This window comes from Ctenocephalides felis, unplaced genomic scaffold (genome assembly GCF_003426905.1).
Source record: "Ctenocephalides felis isolate EL2017-DRISC unplaced genomic scaffold, ASM342690v1 CF-g0.4_SCAFFOLD_00845, whole genome shotgun sequence".
Classification (NCBI taxonomy): domain Eukaryota; kingdom Metazoa; phylum Arthropoda; class Insecta; order Siphonaptera; family Pulicidae; genus Ctenocephalides; species Ctenocephalides felis.
Window position 1 is genome coordinate 1,819,110 of NW_020536999.1, and position 25,024 is coordinate 1,844,133.

Below are 25,024 nucleotides of genomic sequence, written 5' to 3' on the forward strand. Positions count from 1 at the left end.
TGAAGAAGTTGAGCCGATTGTCCAATTGCCAAATTCTGACACACATATGCTTTTTCCAATTTTGTTGTAAAACTATTCAGAATGACTTGAAACGTCGAGGAAAACATATAGCAAATCGGATTATCTGGAAAATATATACTTCTGCTTCAGAAACAAAATATTCTCGTTTATTTAAATTCAAGAGAAACAAGAAAAGTTTTATTCTAAATACTATATTTGTTACAACAAATGAACAATTATAAAATTTAATAAAAAGAGCACAAAATAAAGGATAGAATTTTTAATAAAATGATATCCGTAGTATGTTGATTTAATTTAAGATAAAAGAAAATAATAATAATAATAAAATTAATAAGTAAATAAATAAAATTTCTGTTAATAAAAATAATACTAGAAAAACAATAAAGTAGAAATAAAAACAATAAGTGAAAGATAATAATAAATATAACAAAATAACAATATTAGAAACATTTAATTTTGGTGATTCTAAAGTTTATTCTGTTATATTTTGTTTTTCATTTTAATAGCCTTTTGGTAATAGTAATAGCATTACATTTTACTTACGCAGAATTTATCATATAATAGCATTTTGAATACAACTTGTCAGAAATGATATTTATGAAAATGTCATCAGTTGTGTCCAAATTAATGGTTAATTAATAATTAATAATTAATAAACAATGATAAATTATTTTTCGCTAATTGTCTCTTATTTTTACATAATTGCATTTTTGAATTTAATTTATACCAATTTCTATAGCACTTGGTTTAATATAAAATCTTTCATCAAAATTAGACCAGCCGTTTAGGGGGAGGATAAGGATACAAATTTATAAAGATACACACACACACAAACACACACACATATGTATATTATAAATTCCAACATGTAAATTTATTTAAATTATTCACAATGCATAGGGTGAAAGTCTTTTGTTCCACATTCTTGGACAAGTGTGTTACACATGAAAAAGAATTATGTATGTATAAATGTATATATAGTGATGTTTTAAAAATATTTTAATTATTTTATAATATTTCATTTCTGTTGGTCCTATCGTCCTCCCTTGTGCGACTCCTGATTTTATTATCAATATTCTAAATCGTTGAATGTTACCCACTGAAACAGATTTATATATGTATTATATATATATATATATATATATATATATGTTTTTAAAAATATTTTTATTATATCGTGTTTTATTTCTGTTGGTTCTATTGCACTCTCTTGTGCGACTCCTAATTCTATAATAATATCTAAATCGTTAAATTTTTCACACTGAAACAGATTTATATATGTATATATAAGATAATAAGATGTTTAAAAATATTTATATTATTTCATGTTGTTTCATTTTTGTTGGTCCTATCGCACTCCCTTGTGCGACTCCTGATTTTATTATTATATCGTTAAATGTTATACACTGAAAAAGATTTATATATCTATATATTTATATATAGTGATGTTTTAAAATATTTCATTATTTCATACTGTTTCATTTCTGTTGGTCCTATCGCACTCCTTGTGGACTCCTGATTTATTATTAATATTCCAAATCGCTAACTTCTTAGCGCAATAAAATATTATCGCCAAACTATTTCAAAACACAACGTAATTTGTTGACAATCGATTCATTTGATATTTTTAAATATTTACATTTGACACAAATACCTTTTGAATATATTTATGATATTTTTCTGATATAAAATTCTTGAAATTGATATAAATGCTTCATTTATCATATTTGTCTATACAAATGCATTTGATAAATGGAGATGAAGAATTCTGTACATGTCGGATAGCATTTATAGATTATATTATTAATGAATAAATTACATTATCTTTTTGTCTCAAATAAACATGAAATCAGAATCCAATAACTGTATTTTTTTTTACTACGACTCAGTTTTAGAAAATTAGCGCGAAATTAAAATGTGCTCAATTGGCGGTATGATGCATCAATTTTCGTGCAAAAATGTGTAATGTTCTAATTTTTAAAATTACTAAAAACCAATTCACACATTCATAATTGCAGTTTAATTCTGTAAGACTGGTCATAGATAATTAGCAGAAAAACAGAGACAGGACTTAATTCTTATGTTAATTCATATACTTTTGCAATATGTAGTTATTAAAAATATAATAACAATAAAAATGTAAATAACAATTTATTTCAGAACGAGAAAGCAAAACCGAAGCTGTTTTCGAAATTTTAAATGAAAGAAAAATTTATAATTAATCTTTTTATAGGTTAATTTTATATAAATATATATATATATATTATTATATATATCTATATATATCTATATTAAATGTTTATATGCATTCATCACGCTCGTGGAATAAAAACGCTTTCATTTTAGTTTTTACGCTCGAATCATAATTGAAGAAGTTAAGAAAAAATTAATGATGACATTTAATTAATGTGCAATGTGTGAAATTAAAAAAATAACACACCACACATATATATTTATTATATATCTATATATATGTATATATATAAATGTTTTTTATATATTGAAGTGTGTGGGAACGCAGAATTTCCATGACAGTGAATCCCGTTAGACGTTTTATTTAGCAACATGTATATATATATATAGATATATATATATATATATATATATATATAGATATATATCTAACATTCTAACGGTTAGAATCTTATTCTGAATATTTGTCAACAATATAACAACTAATACAAAAGAACGATAAAATAAGAACAAAAAGTTAAATTCATTTATATAATTAGCACTGAATTTATTTTTAAAATTATTTGCTGTTATTTTTGATTTTATAAATATTAAAATAACGAAGCCCCCCATATTAATACTATGTAATATTTAAAATCGTTTAACTATAATTTTGCTTGAATAGTGAACTTTTGCTTTGAACGAATTTTATAAGTTTCCAGTGAGAATCTTATAAAAATTTTGGAAATTTTTATTATAGGTACAGAACCCAAAAATAGATATTGATATATTATAATAAAGATGTAAAAGTTTCTATCAAAATCTTAGCTTAAAATTAATCTTATAAATTCACAATGCATATTCTATAAACATTTGAAAGTTTTTTATTTGTTAAAACAGATTCCAAAATTTCTGGAATAAATATATACACAAATAATAAAGCGCTATAAAAATTGATATTATAATTAAAATTCAAACGTTTCACTCGAATCTTAAAAAACTTCAATGCCAATTTTATAAACATTTAAAAAATATTATTTATAAAATGGATGCTAATAAAATTGTCTATAAGATAATATTTTATTAAAGTTCTAAAGTGTGATTGGAAAAATTTAATTTTAAATATTAAGAGAAATTTCAATAATATATCTTATAATTATTATGTATAAATGAGATATTCGGTTTTTTATTTTTAAAAGATTATATAACCAATTTTTCAACGTATTCGGAACAGATTGGACTGCCTTTCCAAATCAAAAATATGCAACTTGCTTATTTATTTATTTATTCAAAACCAAACCGTAATCAATATTAATAAATATTATTCAGACCTTTTTACTTATAAAAAGTGACTAAAATAAAATAATTTTATTATTATTAAGTAGCTGGATTAGAAGCACAACAATTCTGAATCAAAAGATCCCAAAAAAACATCAACAACATAATAACTATGAAGAAACTTACGAAAATATTCACAAAATTATCAGAAACTTAAAGAAATAACAACTTAGTAATACACTTATAAGTTAACATTTTTTTATTTTTTTCCTTTTCAGTATTCATTATGTGCCGATTGGTGATTGATAGAAATTCCAGGAAACCTCGGTGGGCAATTAGGGCTTTTTACAGCTCGACTACAGGCCCCCAGTCGTGGTGTACCAGAACCCAATACCACCATACCAGCAGGTAAAGGATAAAAAAAAACAATTACCTCATCATTAAAGACAATAATCAAAATTTGTTAATAATTTTTATAATTTTTTTATGTTTTATGGTGACGTTGTGGGCGATGTGATACAATTTTCCAAGGGCCTACCTGGCACTAAATACGAATTTAGATTATATTATTCTAATGATACCTTAAAAGATTGGTTGGACGTGGACCGCAAGTATTACGACAGGTAATAATAGTAATAATCAAATTTTATATATTTATTAACAGCCGGCTTAAAAAATATTTGTATTTTTTTTTTCCAAGAACCACTTTCTTCTCATGATAGCTAGAATTTTTTTATATATATTTATTAGCAGCCGGCAAATATTATTATATATAAAGACAATAAAGAAGAAAAATAAAAATTACGATTTTAAGAAAATATATTTAGATTTTTCTTCGAAAAACCACTTTCTTTTCATAATATGTAGAAAATTATGAGAGATAGATAGTATAAAAGTATATATATTTTTTTATTTGCATAGTTTTATTGTCAATCAAAATAATATACATTTTTTAAGACAATGTGCTGTAATGTTAATGCAATTAAGAGATTATCTCCTATGAGATATCTCTTTTTTTATTTATGAGATTTTATTTAAGATCGTAAGGCCATTTTTTTCAATCTTTGCGTGGGATATTCCTCGCTTAATTCTTTTAAATATATGTTGGGTGACCTGGTAGTTTTCGTGGTATTTTTTGTCCTTTTCTTTTATTATTTCATTAATAGTTTTTATTTTTAGGTCTTTATGTAGGGTGTCATTTGTAACATACCAGAGTGCGTTCACAATGCATCTTAAAATTTCGATTGCGCTACTTGTATTTTTTATATTTGAATTTCTTGCGCACGCCCATAGCTCAATGCCGTATGTCCAGATTGGGACAATTATCGTTTTATATAGAAGGAGTTGGTTTTCATAGCACATATTTGAAATCCTGCCAATTAGCCAATACAACTCTTTGAACTTCTCCTCCATCTGTTTTCTAATAAATAACATATAAAAGTATATTATGATTAAAAATTTGCCTAGTTAGGGTTTGTTGCAGGAGGAAGGTGAAAATTTAGCTGATTTTGGATAATATTATCAATACTGCTCATTTATATTCACGATAATATCATTCTAATATATGTAATATAACAATTCTAATATATCTTACAAGCCAGAAAAAAATATCTTTAAATGACCGTCTTAAGTAGTGATTTATAGTTTTTTAAATGTTTAATATTATTAGTTTTATTCAATGTTATATATTTGTAGTTTATATTAAATGTTATGTATATATACAAAGCTATCTTTGAATCTGAATACTCAAATTTTCTCACATATTATGTTTAGTTTTTATAATTTGTACAATTTAAAATGTAATTATATTGTATTATTGCCTTGGGTGTGAATAAATAATATAAAATATAAATTTACTTACATTTTACACTAATTCTAAATCTAGTATAAAAATATTGATTAATCTCCTTCAAATCTTGGTTTATAATACAAAAAGGCGGAAGGGAGATATTTGACAACCTATTATTATTATTGTATAATTATATATATTATAATTATTTAATTTTTACAGCTCCTGATCCACCATCAAACCTTTCGGTGAATGTTCGAGGAGGCAAACAGGCTCTGGTGTCATGGAATCCTCCAAACCAGGGACATTTTTCTAGTTTTAAATTAAAGGTACCAGAAACTCCTCGACTACCTGATATCGTTCATTTTAATATTTTTCATTTATACTGTACATTTTTTTTAGGTTATTCCAATATCTGATCCCCAATCTGGTACACAATCCATATCGATAGCTGAAGGAGTTCAGCAATATTCTTTAAGAGAGTTGACACCAGGTGCTACCTATCAGGTTCAGGCTTATACTCAGTACGAGGGGAAGGATTCTGTGGCTTATAGTAGCAGAAATTTTACCACAAGTAAAAGATTTATATATATTACAACTCAGTATGAGAACAGCAAAAAAATTTAAAAATATTTATATGAAAGCATTGGCACGAATAATTTAAGAATTATATGCATTAAAACGTTTTAGCTGCAGAAATTTTATGACTATTACCAAAATATAAGCATTATTAATATCAAAACGTTATAGCAGCAAAATGTTACCACGAATTAGGAATATTTAAAAAAATATTTATATTAAAGCATGATCGGTAATAGTTTAAGAATTACATGTATTAAAACGTTTTAGGAGCAGGAATTTTATCATGAGCAGAAAAATTGAATAATTATTTATAATTAGAAAAATTAAAGAATACTTTATTTTAAAACGTTATAGCTGCAGGAATTTTACCAGGAGTAGCAATATTTAAGACTTTTTTCTATTACAACGCTAAAGAAGCTGAAATTTTACTGAGAGAAGAAAATTTTATGAATATTTATATTAAAAAACTACAACAGCTGAATTTTTACCACTAAGAGGAAAATTTAAGAATTATTTATATTATAACACTATAGCAGTTAAAATTTTACCACAAATTGGAAAATGTAAGGATTTTTCATATTGAAACGTTTTAGCAGCAATAGTTTTTTAACATGAGTACAAACATTATAAGATTTATTTAATTACAACACTATAGCAGTAGAAATATTTCCACGAGTAGGAAAATTTAAAAATTATTTTTATATAAGCACTATTCCAGCAAAAATTGTATTGCAATAGGAACATTCAAAATGATTCTAATTAAACGTTCTACTATAAACTGTCTTATCTTAAATTTACTAAAGATTACTAAATATAACATTATTTATATTAAACGCAATTTACCTTAGAAAAAAATTATATAAAACCATGCTTTTAATTTATTTATTCATAAATAAAAATATTAGTTTGATAAACAATAAGAAATAAATTTGAATAACGTGAAACTTATTAAATTTGATTTGAAGAGAAAATTTTTGAAGAAAGACTAGAAAAAAATGTTTAATTAGCCTTAATTATTGCTGTAATATAAATATATAATGTTATGATAATTTTTAAGCCTAATTCATGATCTTTTCATTTGTTTGTTTTTTTACATTTTTATATATTTGTAATTTAATAATATTGAATTCTTTTTAAAAATTTTACACGCACTCAGTATGGGAAAGATTCAGACGTCACATTGGTTTGTACTTAGCAAATAATATATTTTTTTATATTTATTATAAATAATTATATTATGTTTAATATACATATATTTATATATATATATATATATATATATATCAAGATATATATATATATAATATAATATATTTAAATTATTTGTTTTTATAGAACCAAATACTCCAGGAAAGTTTATCGTCTGGTTCAGAAATGAAACGACTCTGCTAGTTCTGTGGCAACCACCTTATCCTGCAGGTGTTTATACACATTATAAGGTAATAAACAATTAATTGGTAATTATAGAATAAAATATTACAAATTACACTTTTAAGAACTCATTGGTTATGGAAGAAAATAATTGATAGCAAACGAGCTCAAATAAAAATGGTAATTTAATATTCAAAGCGAGTTTAAGCCAATTTACATGTTATAACATGATCAATAACGATCCTTATTGTAATTTGACCTGCCAGACTTTCTAAAAACTTTGTTGCCACAATACTCCTTCCCATAATTTTAACACACTGACATAAAAATGGTGATGAGCGATTATATTAAGTAAAACCAGTTTAATTGAAAAAGTATTTTTAAGTATTTTTTTTTTAATAAAATATATTATCTTCTTTATTTAACAGGTGTCCATTGAACCTCCGGATGCCCTAGAAAGTATTCTGTACGTCCAAAAGGAAGAAGAGCCTCCTGGTCCTGCACAAGCTGCATTCAAAGGACTTGTTCCTGGTAAGAATATGAACCGGAATAAATTACTATGATTAATATTAATTATATATATGAATAGCTGTACTCGATTACTTGTTGTGTGTTATGCATATAATGGATATAATTGACCGTATTATTTCTACACAATGTAAAAAATTCAATTCATATTGTATTCCATGTAAAATAAGTTTTATGCATTCAAACACTCAATAGCCACATGTGTGTGTCTTACATTTTATCAGAAATTAAACTAGTTTGAAATTTAAAAAAGGATTAAGCTTTATTTTAAGCTCAGGACAATATTAATTGAAATAATTAATTTAAAAATATATACAAAGTTATTAATAATGATTAAGATAATAAAATAGGGATGTGCGGGAGGAGGGTGAAAATTTGATGGTTGCATTATGTAATAACATATAGAAAATGTATCCTAAATATTTAATTAAATAAAGAATTTTATACTATATTTTTGTGTCCTTAAAGGTCGTGCATATAATATATCAGTGCAGACGATGTCAGAAGATGAAATCAGTGCTCCGACAACTGCTCAATACAGAACTGTTCCATTGAGGCCTCTGAATATAACATTCGACAAAAACTCAATTACTAGTCATTCTTTCAAAGTTTTGTGGGAGGCTCCTAAAGGAATCAGGTAATAAAATATAATATAGTTAATTTTTTTGTAATAATACTGATTGATCATTATTGGATGAAATATAATTAATTATGTCGCCATCTAACGGTGTGCTTTTACAAATAACCAAAATCCGGCTCGAAGGACCAAAGTGTATAATAAACTCAAATGAAACGTCGATGTTGTCTTAGCCATGTATTATTAACAACTAAATTTTACATCATAATAAAAAATAAAATTAAAGGCTCAAAATGGCGGGTCAAAAGCCCCCTACCAGATTTTGGTTATTTGTAAAAATAGTTGTCAATAATATATGGCTAAGACAACATCGACGCTTTATTTGAGTTTATTATACAATTATTATTTTTTTTCAGTGAATTTGACAAGTACCAATTATCCTTGGCTTCTTTGAGACGTGTCCAGCCAGTGACCAGGAATAGAGAGGATCAAAATTCTTGGGAATTTAGAGATCATTTGGAACCTGGACAGAATTACCAGGTTGTTGTCAAAACGGTTTCTGGTAAAGTCACCTCGTGGCCTGCTACAGGAGAAGTCACACTGAGTAAGTTGTAAATAAATAATATATTATTAAATAATTTAATATGTAATTAAATAATTATTAATTGAACTAGTCATGTATGGCATCGTGCCATAAGGAAAATTGCTGGAACTTTTCGTACCAAAAATTTAATTTTTTAAAAAAAGATTCAAATTTTTTTAAACCTTGAAAAAAATCGATTTTTGAGAATTTAAAATTTTTGAAAAACATGATTTTTCTTAGTATTTCGAAATATTTTAGAAATTTTGAACATTTTTTCAAACAGTCGCGCAGCCTTAGCTGCGTAGCAAAGCGCCGCATCAAATTGCTGGATCTTCCCGTACCAAAAATTATTTTTTTTAAAAAAGATTAATTTTCTAAAAAAAAAAATAGATTTTTGAGAAATTTAATTTTTTTTAATAAATTGTCTTTAAAATTTTTTTTTATTATTTTGAAATATTTTGGAATTTTGAACTTTTTTTCAAAGCAATGGCACTTCTTTAACTGCATAGAGACGAAATATTGAAGCGCTTAAGCGTCGCGTCGATGTCTATCGGATAATCTATTCTACGGAACCCATAGAAATGTAAATAAAATTGATATTATTAAAATTCTTAACATATTATTAAAATCTCCATAAAACATCTTATATTTTCCGCCAAGACCGCCAAATGGCGTTTTTTTTTTTACTGTTTTTACTAGATCTCCGAAACCGCTAGACCTGCTTTACTAAAAATTACAAATCAAGATATAAAATATAAAAAAATTTTCATTTTCGTTTTTTTGCGATTACTACAAGTTACCCTACGGGAAGTTAATAATTTGTTTATTTATTTATGGGCTATAATTATCAATTGGAATTATCTGTTGCAACTTTTTTATGCAGAGGTCAAATTTTAAAAATTTTCATTACGTAACATAAACCTTATTTTGAAGTGCACATAATTTTTTAACGGAGTTTAGGCGTATTGAATTATTTTAAAATCAACAATATCTTGTCAAATAAAATTTATTATTTATTATAATTTATTTATTTTTATGTCCAAATCTTGGGGATGATCTGATTGTAGTATGAATAAATATTGTATATTTAAATAAAATTGGTAAAGCCTTTGACAAAGTTCTGTTTTTTTCAGTCAATTAAACTAGAGGAGATTTGTGTAATTTGTTTGTTTGATTGAATTTTGTTTGTTTGCATTTTGCTGAATTGTTCATTAAAAAAAATCTGAAAACAATGAATGACTTGTGTTGCTGCTGCTTGTATTTGAATTAAATTGCATTTTATTTTGTTTGTAAAAAAAGTTTAACTGATTTTACTTAATTACCAATCAAACTAACGAGTGATTTATCAAAATTTGAGTTTGTTTTTTTTTACTTTGGAAATTTTATTTACAATTTGTATCTTTTACCTAGAACCTCTCCCTGTGAAAGATCTTCGCACAGACACAAACGACAGAACAGGAATCATTTCGATATCCTGGTCAGCTCAGAATACGAGCAAGCAGGATAATTTTAAAATATCTTATCACGAAGTCGAAACTTACAATGGTGATAGTAACACCATTCTTAGCAACAACACAAGTGTTATGCTGGAGAGTCTTTTGCCTGGGAGGAATTATTCTATAACCGTACAGGTAAGGGGAAAGAAATTATATATATATATATATATATATATATATTTTATATATATATATATCTAATTACACATTATTTTTTCTACATGATCTTCTACTTTATTCCACCATAGAGATTCTTTAAACTGTTTTTTATTATTCTAGGCAGTCTCTAAAGATATGGAGTCAAACGAAACAGTATTATACATAGCTACCAGACCGTCCTCACCAATTATCGAAGACCTCAGACCGATCAAGAACGGTCTCAACATTAGCTGGAAGTCTGATGTCAACTCGAGACAAGAGAACTATGAAATTATGTACAGAAGGTATAATAATCTATTACAAACTAGATGATCCGACGACAGACATTACAAGTGTCTACAATTTTTAATATAATTTTACCGTTTACCTAAAAATAATAATTATTGTTTTTTAAATTACTCTTGACGCCAAAATACATATACATTTATAATATGAGCGATGTTAAATGTACAACTGCTTTAAATAAAATGATGAGTTTCAATTCTCACACTATATTGGAAATTGAAGTCTTTTAAACGGTATAACGTAACCATAACCATAACATAACACTTATACTTCATGTTGGATTAAATTAATTTAATTTTTTATTACTTAAGATATCCAAAATAGCATCTTAAACTTCTCCTAATCGATATCGTGAGGGCCGAATTGTATGCATTAAGTGAAATTTTTACGAATTTTAAAAATATTGTGGAAAGATTAGTAAAAGTTGCAAAGAAATTATATATTGAAAATTTTATATTTTATTTAAATTTTATAAATTTATATTTATATAGTCGTATTTTTCGCATGCATCGTTTTAAAGGTAGGACGGGCCCTGATTAATACTTAATTTTATATTTTAAATGAATTAATTTGTCATATCCTGTTTATATGTGTATCATTCAATCTGCCATACATATACTGTATTTTATATTAATTTAATTTCTGGCACATCTCAGCTGCTTTTTGGCAATAATAATGTAGACATTTTATTTTTCTTATTCATAATCATAAATTTATTATACATATTCTAATATTGTCTAGGTTCATGAGTAAATTGAAATTTTTGGCAGATGATAGTTTTTATTTGTTTTCAATGCAAACAATGACATGTCGTTTTTGCAATTTTTTCCATTTATTTCTACAATATTGCACATACATCCCACTACTTTATAATCACATACATCCTAGAAAATTTCTTTAACAACTTTCAGAAAAATTTATCAAAATCCGAATAATCGTTAAGAAGGCGTATACGTGATTTAATATGAACTTTATATAATAGCAATAAAGCTCAAATTGATTCTACTATTGATTTTTGGTGGAAAACGTTTGTATATGAAAAAGAAAAGGGCTGTTTTTAGGGTTTTCCCGGCAATTATTCGGTTTTTTCTTGCCGTAAGAACCATCCTTGGACTTCAACGAACATTTTAAAAACAGAATTGACCAAATTGGTTCAGGCGTTGTTGAGTTATGCGCTTACCAACACATTTTGCGATTCATTTATTATATATAAAATTATATATAAAAGATACCAAAATTATATTCATTGCTGTCTAATATTTGGTTTATGTTATTTTGATTTAGGAATGATACAAACGATGTCCACAAACAGATCAGTACAGATTCCAATTTAGTGATCAGAGATCTACATCCTGGTGCCGGGTATGAAGTCAGAGTTTTTGCCATAAGTCATGGATTGAAAAGTGAACCACATGATTATTTCCAAGCAGTTTGTAAGTACTCAATAATAATAAAGTATTAATATTGTACATAAGGACCGAGTAGTAGTTTGTATGTTTTTCTTTATTTTCAGATCCAAATCCTCCTCAAAATATGAGCGTGCAGAAAGTTCAAAGCAATTCTGTGCTGGTACATTGGACGGAACCTGAAGATTCTACATTTTCAGAATATGCCATCAGATATCGTACAGAGTCTGATAAACAGTGGGTGCGACTGTCAGCTGTGAAGGTAATTTGAAGAATAATGTAAACTAGCTGTAAGTGGAATTCTGTCTTAAGGCAATTAAGGCATCGTGCCTCAAGGCAAATTGCTGGAACTTTCCGTACCAAAAATTATTTTTTTTTTTAAAAACGATTAACATTTTTGTAAAAAATTTACTTCGAAAAAATAAGATTTTTGACAAACAATTAGACAAAAATTTACTTTTTTTTGAAAAAAAAAATTTTTTTTTAAATTTTTTTTTTCTTTATTTTGACATATTTTGAAAGATCTAAACTTTTTTTCAAAGCAATCGTACTGCTTTAACTGCATAAAGACGAAATAACAAACCGCGTAAGCGCCGCGTCGACGTCTAACGCGTAAACATTGGTACGGAACCCATAGGAATGCAAACAAAATTTATACTTTATACTAAAATCTCTATAAAATATCTGATAATTTGATGTGCATATGTCTAATGATCATTTTTGACCGCCAAATGGCTTTTTTTTTTTACTTTTTTTATTAGATCTCCGAAAACGCTAGACCTGCCTTTATGAAAATTTCATAAATTCTTTATCTTGTTAATACAAGTAAAATGTGTTTTAAATTATTCATATCGGACGCTCCGTTCTCTTAAAAACTGAGTTACCGTTTTCGGCACTTTTTGCCCCGTATCTTCGGAACGGCTAGACCTGCCTTTGTCAAAAACTAATCAGCACGTCTCTTTATCAATACGAATCGAATGTTTTTTAAATTATTCAAATCGCTTTATCAGTGTTTCCGAAATCGTCGACAAAAATTTGTATTCGAACACACATACACACACGCACATACACACACACATACATAAATTTTTTCTAAGGTATGCCAAAATGTTCAGAAGTTTTTGAAACGTAAAGATATATAAAAAATTTCATTTTCGATTTTTTTGCGATTACTATAACTTGCTCTACGGGAAGTTAATATAAACTAGTGGTGTATGGCATCGTGCCTGAAGGCAAATTGCTGGAACCTTCCGTACAAAAAATTAATTTTTTTTAAAAAAATTAAAACTTTTTTTTAAACTTTGAAAAAATCTAATTTTTGAATATTTTCTTTCAAAATACTCTCTTTGAAAGAAAATGTTTTCTTTATTTTGAAATATTTTGGAAATCTTGAATTTTTTTCAAAGCAATTGCAATCGAAAATTTGTTATTTTGAAAGTGGTTTTTGAAAAATTCCTAATATTTTTCTTAAAATGGTGATTTTTATTTTTCTTCTTCATTGACTTTATTATTTAGAGACAAAACAATATTTGCCGGCTGTTAATACATATATAAAGTTTGATTATTACTATTATTATTATTAATACCTCACACACACACACACACACATTCACATACATATTTTTGTCGATTTTTTTGCAACTTCTATAACTTAAAAATATGATTTACCATTAATGCTAATATTTTTAAAGGTAACTGAGGCTGAAATAACCGATATGACTCCTGGTGAGAAATATACCATTCAGGTGAACACTGTCAGCTATGGTGTCGAGAGTTCTAGTCCACAACAAGCCAACCATACAGTCCGTAAGTACAAATTGCTATTAATTCAATTATTTATTATATTGTAAGTTTGTTTAACAAATGTGTCTTTTACTTCTTAGGTCCTAATCAAATTGAAAACATAACTCCAATAACGGATTCCAACAACATAACCTTGGAATATCCAAGACCGGAAGGAAGAATTGAGAACTATGTTATCAGCTGGTGGCCTACGGAAGATCCTAGTCAGATCCAAAGAAAGAATATCTCAGAACAATCCTTGATGAATATGTATTCGACTGGTTCTGGTGCTATCACTGATAGATTGTTTGCAAATTCACATTCAGGTAAATAATAGAAAATAAATTGAGAACTAGTGGTGTATGGCATCGTGCCTTAAGGCAAATTGCTGGAACTTTCCGTACCGAAAACTCAATTATTAAAAAAAATGTTTGCAAAACTTTGAAAAATTAGATTTCTGAGAAATTTTAATTTTTTGAAAAAAATTGACTTTTTTAGAAAAAAGACTTTGAAAAATAATGTTTTCTTTATTTTGAAATGTGACAAATTTAAGAAAATCATCAATTTTTTTTTTTTTGTTATAATTAACTTCCCGTAGGGCAAGTTATAGTAATCGCAAAAAAATCGAAAATGAAAATTTTTATATATCTTTACGTTTCAGAGGTTTCTTAACATTTTGGCATACCTTAGAAAAATTGGATGTATGTGTGTGTGTGTATGTGTGTGTATGTATTATGTGCGGATACAAAATTTCGTCGACGATTTCGGGAACACGAATCAACCGATTTGAATAATCTAAAAAACATTCGATTTGTATTGATAAGGAGACGTGCTGATTAGTTTTTGGCAAAGGTAGGTCTAGCCGTTCAGAAGATACGGGGCAAAAAGTGCCGAAAACGGTAACTCAGTTTTTACGAGAACGGAGCGTCCGATTTGAATAATTCAAAAAATATTTTATTTGTATTGACTAAATGAAGAACTGTTCAAAATTTTGGAAAGGCAGGTCCAACGACTTTGGAGATATGGAGGAAAAGGTAAAAAATGAGCCATTTGGCGGTCAAAAATGATCATTAGACATATGCACATCAAATTATCAGATATTTTATAGAGATTTTAACAATAAGTATAAATTTTGTTTACATTCCCATGGGTTCCGTACCAATGTTTACGCGTTAGACGGCGATGCGGCGCTTACGCGCTTTGATATTTTGTCTTTATGCAGTGAAAGCAGTACGATTGCTTTGAAAAAACCTTCAGAATTTCCAAAATATATCAAAATGAAGAAAACATTTTTCTTTTCAAAAAAAAATTTTTTTAAAAAAGTAATTTTTTGTCCACATATATAGTTTCTCAAAAATCTAATTTTTTCGAAGTAAAATTTTTTCAAAAATGTTAATTGTTTTTAAAAAAATAATAATTTTTGGTACGGGAAGTTCCAGCAATTTGCCTTAAGGCACAATGCCTTAATTGCCTTAAGACAGAATTCCACTTACAGCTAGTTTATTCTTGTTAATCAAGACTTTAATGTCTTATTTACAAAATTGATATGTGCAAAAAAGAAAAAATACAATAAATTGAATATAAATTAAAAAAAAAAGTTAAAATAAAAATAAAATAAAAACGGTAATACAAAAATAATAACATAAATGAAAAAATCATCAAATGACAAATATTTCTACTATCATGAATTGTTCTGAACATACTTTAATAGTTGTTTGTTAGATATTTATTATTTGTTGTGATGCAATTGATTTAGTTTTCACAGTACATTTTCTCAATATATATTTCTCTTAGGTATTCAAAATCCAGCAATGACTTCTTCTTCAAACAGCAGCAGCACTTTTTCAGCAATGATGAATGATAATTTTGATGAAAACAAACCTGTGAGGATTTTAATCGGGGATTTGAAACCAGGAGTGGAGTATAAATTTGAGATTTATACAACTTCTTATGGGTTGAACAGCGATAAAACAGAACTTGTTACTAGAACAAGTAAGTAAAAATGGTTATGACTAGTAGCAGTAAAAATATGACAATAATTGATAAAGGATCCTGAATCCATTATTGAAAACTTACATAATACTTAAGATGGAATTCAAACTTACACAAAATTACACAAATTTTTGTATCGGTGTATATAAGATAGTTTACACATTTGTAGTAATTTTTTTTTAGTTTCTGTTAAGCTATATAAAAAATAATGTCTGGAACTAACCTTTCTTTACAGACTTTTAAACAATGATTTTAATTGATCACTCAAAACCTTATTAAATATATTAAAACAAATATTATGTACACAAAAGCAGTCTTGTAGCTATTTTATCATTCTATAATTTCAATTGCAGATACAAATGTAGACATATGTTGTTTTTTGGGTTTGTATCCGATTATCAGGTTTGCTATTTTGGCAGTGTGTGTGTTGCTTTAGGAATGAACATTTTTAACTAACATTGTGCAATTTTTTATTAATTTGATAAGTTATTGTTTTTATAATTTACTATTATTAATGATATTGCTTTGCTTTGCATTTTTTTTAGTTTTTTTTTTTTACTTCCGGAAGTTTTTCTCTAGTTTTTTGACTGAATTTATCATTTATTTATTTATTCAACGCCCAAGGCAATAATAAATTATAGTTATATTTTAGAGTGTACAAATTATAAACTAAAGATAATATGTGAGAAAATTAGAGTATTAAGAGTTCATAGATAGCTTTGTATTATAGAATTGCATTTTCAGGCGGTTTATAAGATTTGTAGACGTTTTACAAAAATTTTACTGGAGTTTTAATTTATAGTACCAAAACTATCTATTATCCATTACAATTTATATTTCTTTTTTAGTGCCACTTATTCAGTCCGAACTGGTAGTGATCAACGATCAGGTGTCCCGAGACAGTCTAACCTTACGATACACTCCAACTCCTCAACAGAGCTCAAGATTCGATGCATATAGATTTGCCCTGGGCAGAGAATTGGTCCAAGAAAAATCTGCAGATGATGAAGAGAGACGTGTTAAATTCACTGGACTCACACCAGGAAAACTGTACGATATCACTGTGTGGACTGTTAGCGATGGAGTTCTGAGCCAACCTTTGAAACGACAGGATCGAATATGTAAGAAGAAATAATAATAATAATAATAATGATAATAATAGATTATTATTATACTGGTTTTGTGACTAATGTTTTTTTGTTGGTTAGATCCTGAGCCAATTACTGGTATAAACGCGACCAAAATATCAGCACATGAGATCACTCTGCAATGGGATGCTCCCAAAGGGGAGTACGATGTTTTTGAAGTGCAGTATTTGAATGCTGATTCGTCTTTGTTGCAGACGATTACTGAAAAGGAGAATATTACTATTGATAATTTGAAACCTTACAGGTGAGCAATTTTAAAGTTAGTTTTTGTTTAAATTAATATGTGAAATTAGGACATTTTTTTACATTTTTTGAAACGACTTGAAATTTTCTTTTTGGACCTTATAATTTGTATATATTAGTAAAAACTAGATAAAATTTACTAAAATTTTGTGAAGGCTGTTATATACTTGGATATTCAAAATTTTGAATAAATCGTAGTTGAAACGCGTACTTTAGTATTTTGATAATGTGCAATTCATTATGTATGTGGATTTAGGATATTTTTTCAGTTTTCTTCAAATAACTTTTAATTTTCTTTTCGGACATTATAATTTGTATACATTAGTAAAAACTAGATAAAATTCACTAAAATTTAGTGACAACTGTTATATACACTTACATAATGAAATTTTGATTAAAACTTGTTGGAACATTTATTTTCTAACATTATATTTAGCAATTGGACATTTTTTTACATTTTTTGGAATACCTTAGAAATTTGTTCCAGGTCAGTTTGTGTTATATACATCAGTAAAAACTAGATAAAATTTACAAAAATCTAGTAATAACTGTTTTATACACTTGGATATTGAAATTTTGAATAATTCGTAGTTGAAACGCAGACTTTGGTATTTTGATAATGTGTAATACGTGAATTGAGGACATTTTTTCACTTTACTTCAAATAACTTTTAACTTTCTTCCCGGATATTATAAATTGTTTACATTAGTAAAAACTAGATAAAATTTACTAAAATCTAGTAAAAACTGTTTTATTCACTGAATATTGAAATTTTTTAATAATTCGTAGTTGAAATGCGGACTTTAGTATTTTGATCATTAGCAATATGTGGATTTAGGATGTTTTTTCAGTTTTCTTCAAATAACTTCTAATTTTCTTTTGGGACTTTCTAATTTGTTTACATTTGTAAAAACTAGATAATTTTGTAAAATTTAGTAAAAACTGTTTTATACATTTGGATATTGAAATTTTAAATAATTCTTAGTTGAAAATCGAACTTTAGTATTTCGATGGATTTAGGACATTTTTTTACTTTACTTCAAATATAAACTTTTATATTCCAACTCTATTATACAACTCATGAAAATATATGTCATTATAATCATTAATATTATCATTGATATTTATTTAATATTTGTTTTGTTTAGTTTCATTGTTTATTTGCATTTTGTACAATTTTTGTTTTTTTTCACATTATTCACTTCTCGAAGGAGAACTGTGATTCTTCTGATGGTAAAATCACTCTGAAATTAAAATAAAATCCTTTAAACATCTGTGGCGTAAAATCTTTAAATTTCAAATCTTGAAAATGATCTCAAATATTGAAGGACAGTATCAGAAAAGAAATAAAGTATGAAAATATGTTTCTTACAAAATAATTTTAATTATATCTAAAATTAATTATTTAATTACTAATTATTAATAAATTAATAACTAATTATAATTTTATCTTTATTATATCTTACTAGCAAACCCGACGAACTCCGTTTCGCCACCAGATGGTTTCGTGAGAAAGATGAAGAAATTTTTTGTTTGTTTTATATTTGAAAAGGAAAAATTTGATTTTATTGCACAACAGTAATAAATTTATTTCGATTACAAAAATGAAGTGTTTTTTAGTTGAACTTCTCTAATTATAAGTAAATGAATGTGAATCCGCAAATTATCCGTTTCATTGAAGTGCTCTTTGGTAAACCATATTTTTTGTTTTTTTGGTCTGACGTTAACAATGATTTTCTAAATAATCTATTTGAAATTTATCCCGCAAACACTAAGCGATTGGCCTTGCTACTTGTTATTGCGAACGCAAGGCGAACTGGAAATTGCAATCGTTTGAAGTCAAACGGAAGACCAGTCGGAATCATTGGTATGTCACCAAATCGCCAGCAATTTTTGATTGAATGGTGAAATTCAGTGCGTGTACATCATTATTCTTTGCGTCAAGAATTGCTCGTTGACTTGACCAAGCATAATTCTGATAATTCTCACTAATGTCATTACTCGAATTATTAATTACGGTGCGTGAAGTTTCAGTAGCTTGCATTAAGGTACGATGCCATGCACCACTAATTTTCTTAGCTATAAACCTTGCGGAGCCCGAGACCTTTCCAACGAATACAAAATTGTCGAATTCGGTTCGTGCGTTCTGCAGTTATATCGTCAGGAAGGAAAACCCGACTTATTTTTATATATATAGAAGATTATTCCTTCGGGTAGGCAGTCGAAATAGGATAATTTTATTAAAACTTCTTTCTTTCTTCACCAGGTCCGTATTCGATATAATTTTGTATTCTAACAAAAATAATACTAGCAAAACAATAAAGTAGAATAAAAACCAATAAGTGACAAATAATAATAAATATAACAAAATAACAATATTAGAAATAATAAGATAATAATATAATATAAAGCCAATAAAATAATAATAATAAAAAAAAGATAATAATATAATATCTTAGAAAATAATATCATATCTTTCCTTTCCCAGGAACTACACATTCACCGTAGTAGTCCGTTCCGGCAACCACTCCACGGTGCTGCGTTCAAGTCTCCCGGTCTCCGCCTCGTTCCGGACTTTAGAATCGACTCCGGAGCGCGTCGAACGTTTCGCACCGACCGACATCAGGCCGAACGAAGTCGCCTTCGAATGGTACCTGGCGGAGCAGGACAAGAACGGTGTGCTGAAGAGATTCACCATAACTTACGGAGAGGAGAACCATCCTGATGGAAATGCTGTTAATAGGACTGATTTCGATCCGCAGGAGACACAGGTAAGGGATAAAGGAGATAATACACTTGTGTTTTATTTTTGTATAGGGAAGGAAATGCTTATATGCGTACCAGACTTAAGTCTTTTGTATGGGTATGTCGGACTCAACAATAATAACACCGACCGAAACCTCCGCACTTCTCTTGTTCCTTGAGGAGGCGTCCATTAACCACGTGTATTTTTAGTTACGTGATAAAACTGTAATTTTTTTGAATTTTTCTTTGCAAATGTTCTATTTTTTAAAGAAATCAGTTAAAAAATAAATACACTTGATATCTTACTATACTCCTCCCTCCCCCACGTGATGTTTCGGGATTTATTGTCAAACCCCCCTCCCCCTAAAAACCTCACGTGATTAATGGACGTCCCCTTGTCTACCAAACATCGCGTGTATTTTTAGTTACGTGATCAAACTGTAAATATTTTTGAATTTTTCTTTGAAAATGTTCGATTTTTTTGAAGAAATCAGTTAAAAAATACACGTGATATCTTACTATACCCCCCTCCTTCCCCCACGTGACATTTCGTGATTTTTTGTCAAACCTCCCCTCCCTCTAAAAAACCTTTCGTGATTAATGGACGCCCCCTTGTCAACCAAACATCGCGTGTACTTTTAGTTACGTGATAAAGCTGTAAATTTTTTGAATTTTTCTTTGAAAATGTTCGATTTTTTTGAAGAAATCAGTTAAAAAATAAATACACGTGATATCTTACTATACCCCCCTCCCTCCTCCACGTGACATTTCGTGATTTTTTGTCAACACACCCCCCCCTCCCCCTAAAAAACCTCTCGTGATTAATGAACGTCCTCTTGTCAACATGTAAGCAGCTGTTTGAAATTACTTTATTAGGGGGAGGATCTAGAATGTTCTAGTGTGTATATAATCGTCAGATTTATGTCAAAATCGTTGATTTTGTGCTCGATCAAATTTAATTTTTAATGGGGGGAGGATCTAGAATGCTATATTTACACACTAGTTGTGTATAGAGCCATCTGATGTCCAGATTTATGTCCAGTACATTGATTTTTGTGCTCGATCAAATTTAAATTTTTATGGGGGAAAATATAGAATGCTATATTTTTGCACTGATGTGTACAGAACCATCCGATATCCAAAATATGTCGAGTACGTTGATTTTTATGCTCAACCAAATTTAAACTTTTGTTGGGGGAGGATCTAGAATGCTATATTTTCGCACTAGTATGTATAGAACCATCCGATATCCAAAATTATGTCGAGCCCGTTAATTTTTGTGCTAGGTAAATTTAAAATTTTTGTGGGGGGAGGATCTAAAATGCTATATTTTTGCACTAGTTTATATTGAACCATCCGATATCCAAAATTATGTCGAGTACGTTGATTTTTATGCTCAATGAAATTTAAATTTTTGTGGGGGGAGGATCTAGAATACTATATTTTTACACTAATGTGTATAGAGCCATCTGATGTCCAGATTTATGTCCAGTAAATTGATTTTTATGCTCGATTGAATTTAAATTTTCATAAATTCTAAAATGCTATGTTTTTGTATTAGTGTGTATAGAACCATCTGATATCTACAATTATGTGGAGTATTGATTTTTGGGTTCAATTATGATTCCCCTTTATGGGGGGAGGATCTAGCATGCTATATTTATGCACCTAGAGTGTATAAGTATCATTTGATATCCAGATTTATGTTGAGTACGTTAATTTTTGTGCTTTATCTTTAAGGGGGGAGTATCTAGAATGTTATGCACTAGTATGCATAAAACAATCTGATCTAGATTTATGTCGAAAATCCAAAATTATGTCGAGTACGTTGATTTTTATGCCCGATCAAATTTAAATCTGTATGGAGGGAGGACCTAGAATGCTATATTTACTAGACTAATGTGTATCGAACCATCTGATATAGTTCAAATATAAATTTGTCTTTTACGATGATGAAGAAAGTTTTTAATGCATAAATCTTTCTGCTCCAGATGATTTTAACATTTTTAGTTTGGAGAAAATATATTAAAAATATTTGTTCTTAGAATTTTATTTTTATTTCAGGGTGTGATACGAGATTTGGTTCCTGGTAAAAACGTATGTGTTTAAAATCAGAGCTGAGACCAGAGTTGGATATGGTCCAGAATCAATCTGGAAGTTGCAGATGCCATTTTGGCACCTCCTCAACCCAATTCTCAAGTGGTAAGACTTTAAGCGACACACACACACACATATATATATAGATTTATATATATATATATATATATATATTTATGTTTATTATATATATATATATATATTTTCTATTTAGGTTCCTACAGAGGTGTGTAAGAGTTCGACAACCATTCGAATCAGGTTTAGGAAAAACTACTTCTCAGAAAAGAATGGTGCTATAACATCCTATACCATCATAGTAGCAGAAGACGATACAAAGAACTCATCAGGCTTAGAAATGTTGAGCTGGAGAGACGTGCAAGGATTGAGAGTGTGGCTACCATATCAAGCAGTAAGTATAATAAAAATTAAATCAAATTATAAATTAGAAATTATTATAATGTGTATCTTTTACCTCTTTAGGTTGATCCTTATTACCCCTTTAAGAATGCATCAGTGGAAGATTTTACAATCGGTACAGAAGACTGTGAGTCAAAAAAGAGTTCGGGTTATTGCAATGGCCCGCTTAAAGCAGGGGCTACTTATAGTGTTAAAGTGAGAGCTTTTACAGCCCGAGATAAGTTTACGGATACTCATTACAGTTTCAGAATTCAAACAGGTACGTGGGAAATAAAATTTATACTTGTGCTAAATTTTCAAACATTTTTATATAGTACACAAATCTTTATTCGATTTTTACATGGCTTTCAATAAATGAATAGGATTGCCTTCAGTCGGTGAGTGGTTAAAGTTTGTTGTTGTAGTAGTAACATTAGTTTTTTTAACTACTCGAAGATTTCAGTCGACTAGTTTAATCTGACGTGCTAATTGTATGTCATTCTGAATTTTTTTAGAAGGAGGTGTGTGTAAGATCAAATTTAGCTTCACTACTAAGTTATTTCAAAAATAAATGAAAATGCTGAAATAATTTTCACTTTTTTGTTTACGTTTCGACACTTGATATGTGTCATTATACAGTAAATCTAAATTACAAAAATTTGTTTAAACAAAGAACAGGATTTTTTAAAAAGTGTTAGAATAAATAATTTAAATATATAGATTTTTTTTTAATCAAAACAATTTTTTTACTTATGGGAAGAAATTGTGACTTTAGATTTGTTGATAATCTTTAAATTATAAATTATTAATCAAATATATTATTTTTTGAATTTTTCTTTTTTCAAATCTAATTTTTTGCTTTTTCTTGGTTTGTTGGTATATATATTTTATTTACTTTAAATATAAATTTTGTTTTTGTATATAAATTTAACATATTTATTTAAAATTATATTTATTGTTTAAAACAAATTTTTATACTTTAAATTTACTGAATGACATGCATCAAGTGTCGAAACGTACGAACAAAGAAGTGAAAATTAATTTTTAATTATATATTCTGTAGACCTTCGAACAAAAAATCCAATAAGTACTAAAAAACAAAAGGTTTTAAAAAACACTTTATTATTTACTATCGACGTTTCGAAACTAGGTACGTTCCATCTTCAGGACATCTGTCAAGAAACATGATCTTGATAAGATTTAAGCAAACAATATATTTAAGAAAACAGACAATTGTGGTTTTTGAAACAATGAATAAGATTGTGAAAGAGATAATACATATTAAAAAATATGGCAATATAATCCAAATGAAAATAATAAAAATAAGTGAGTGGATTAGCAAGTTTTTTAAGAAAAAAGGATATTAAGAAAAAACAGAATTAGTTACCTGTATGATTGATTAATCAAAGTACTTATGATTAATTAATCAAAACCAACTCTTATTATTATTTTCACCATTTCTTAATCAAGGCCCTAACAGTTTTGTTATCAAAGTCACATTTTTTCACAATATTAATAACATTTATTTTATAAAATTATTTAATCTAATTGAAACTTTTGATAAGCGTTAATAAACGGTTCGTACACTATTTTGTACATTATATATTGATACAGATAGATAGTTTCTGTTTGAAATCTAATACTAAATTTTTTTTTCTTCGCTTATCTTATCTTGAGAATAAAATCATATGTTTTATAGTGTAATCTTATCTTTTACTAAATATAAAATAGGTGTTCGCGTTTTCGAGAAGATCGATGTAAAATTATTTAGTTGTTAGGAAATGTATAAAATGCAAACTGCTTTGTAATGTAGTAAAAAAATATGTGTGGTGAAAATTGTTAGCATGGGTAGGAAAAATATAGTAATTTGTATATATATATATATATATATATATTATATATACTAGGGTGGTCCTTAAAATGGTCATTTTCGAATTTCTTTGCTCCCAGGGGCTCAAATGGTTCCAAATTGATAAAAAACAATTCTCTGAAAGTTTTAGCTCTTAATATTAACGTTTTAGATAGTGCGCAATTCAATTAAATTTATTTCGGAAATAGCATGGAAAAAATTTGAAAATTCAAAAAAAAATTTATTTAGGTATAACTTAGCGACAAATGAATTCAAAGTGAAAATTTGTGTCATTTTTATTGAAAATTCGACGCTCTGCAAAATGTTTGAAAATTTTTTCATGCTATTTCCATACAAAACTTTGATTGAATTGCGCTCTATCTAAAAGACAATATTAAGAGCTAAAACTTTCAGAAATTGTTTTTATCAATTGAAACTATTTTAGCTCTTGGGAGCAAGGAAATTCGAAAATGTCCATATTAAGGACCACCCTAATATATATATATATATATATATATATATTTT

The 25,024-nt window shown here is 27.7% G+C and overlaps 1 protein-coding gene and 1 pseudogene across 1 annotated transcript in view; both read left to right on the plus strand.

The window, feature by feature from the left end:
• LOC113363918 (tyrosine-protein phosphatase 10D-like) overlaps positions 1-25,024 on the plus strand; it is an 80,557-nt gene that overhangs the window by 11,301 nt on the left and 44,232 nt on the right.
• LOC113363554 lies at positions 1,937-23,131 on the plus strand (annotated as a pseudogene).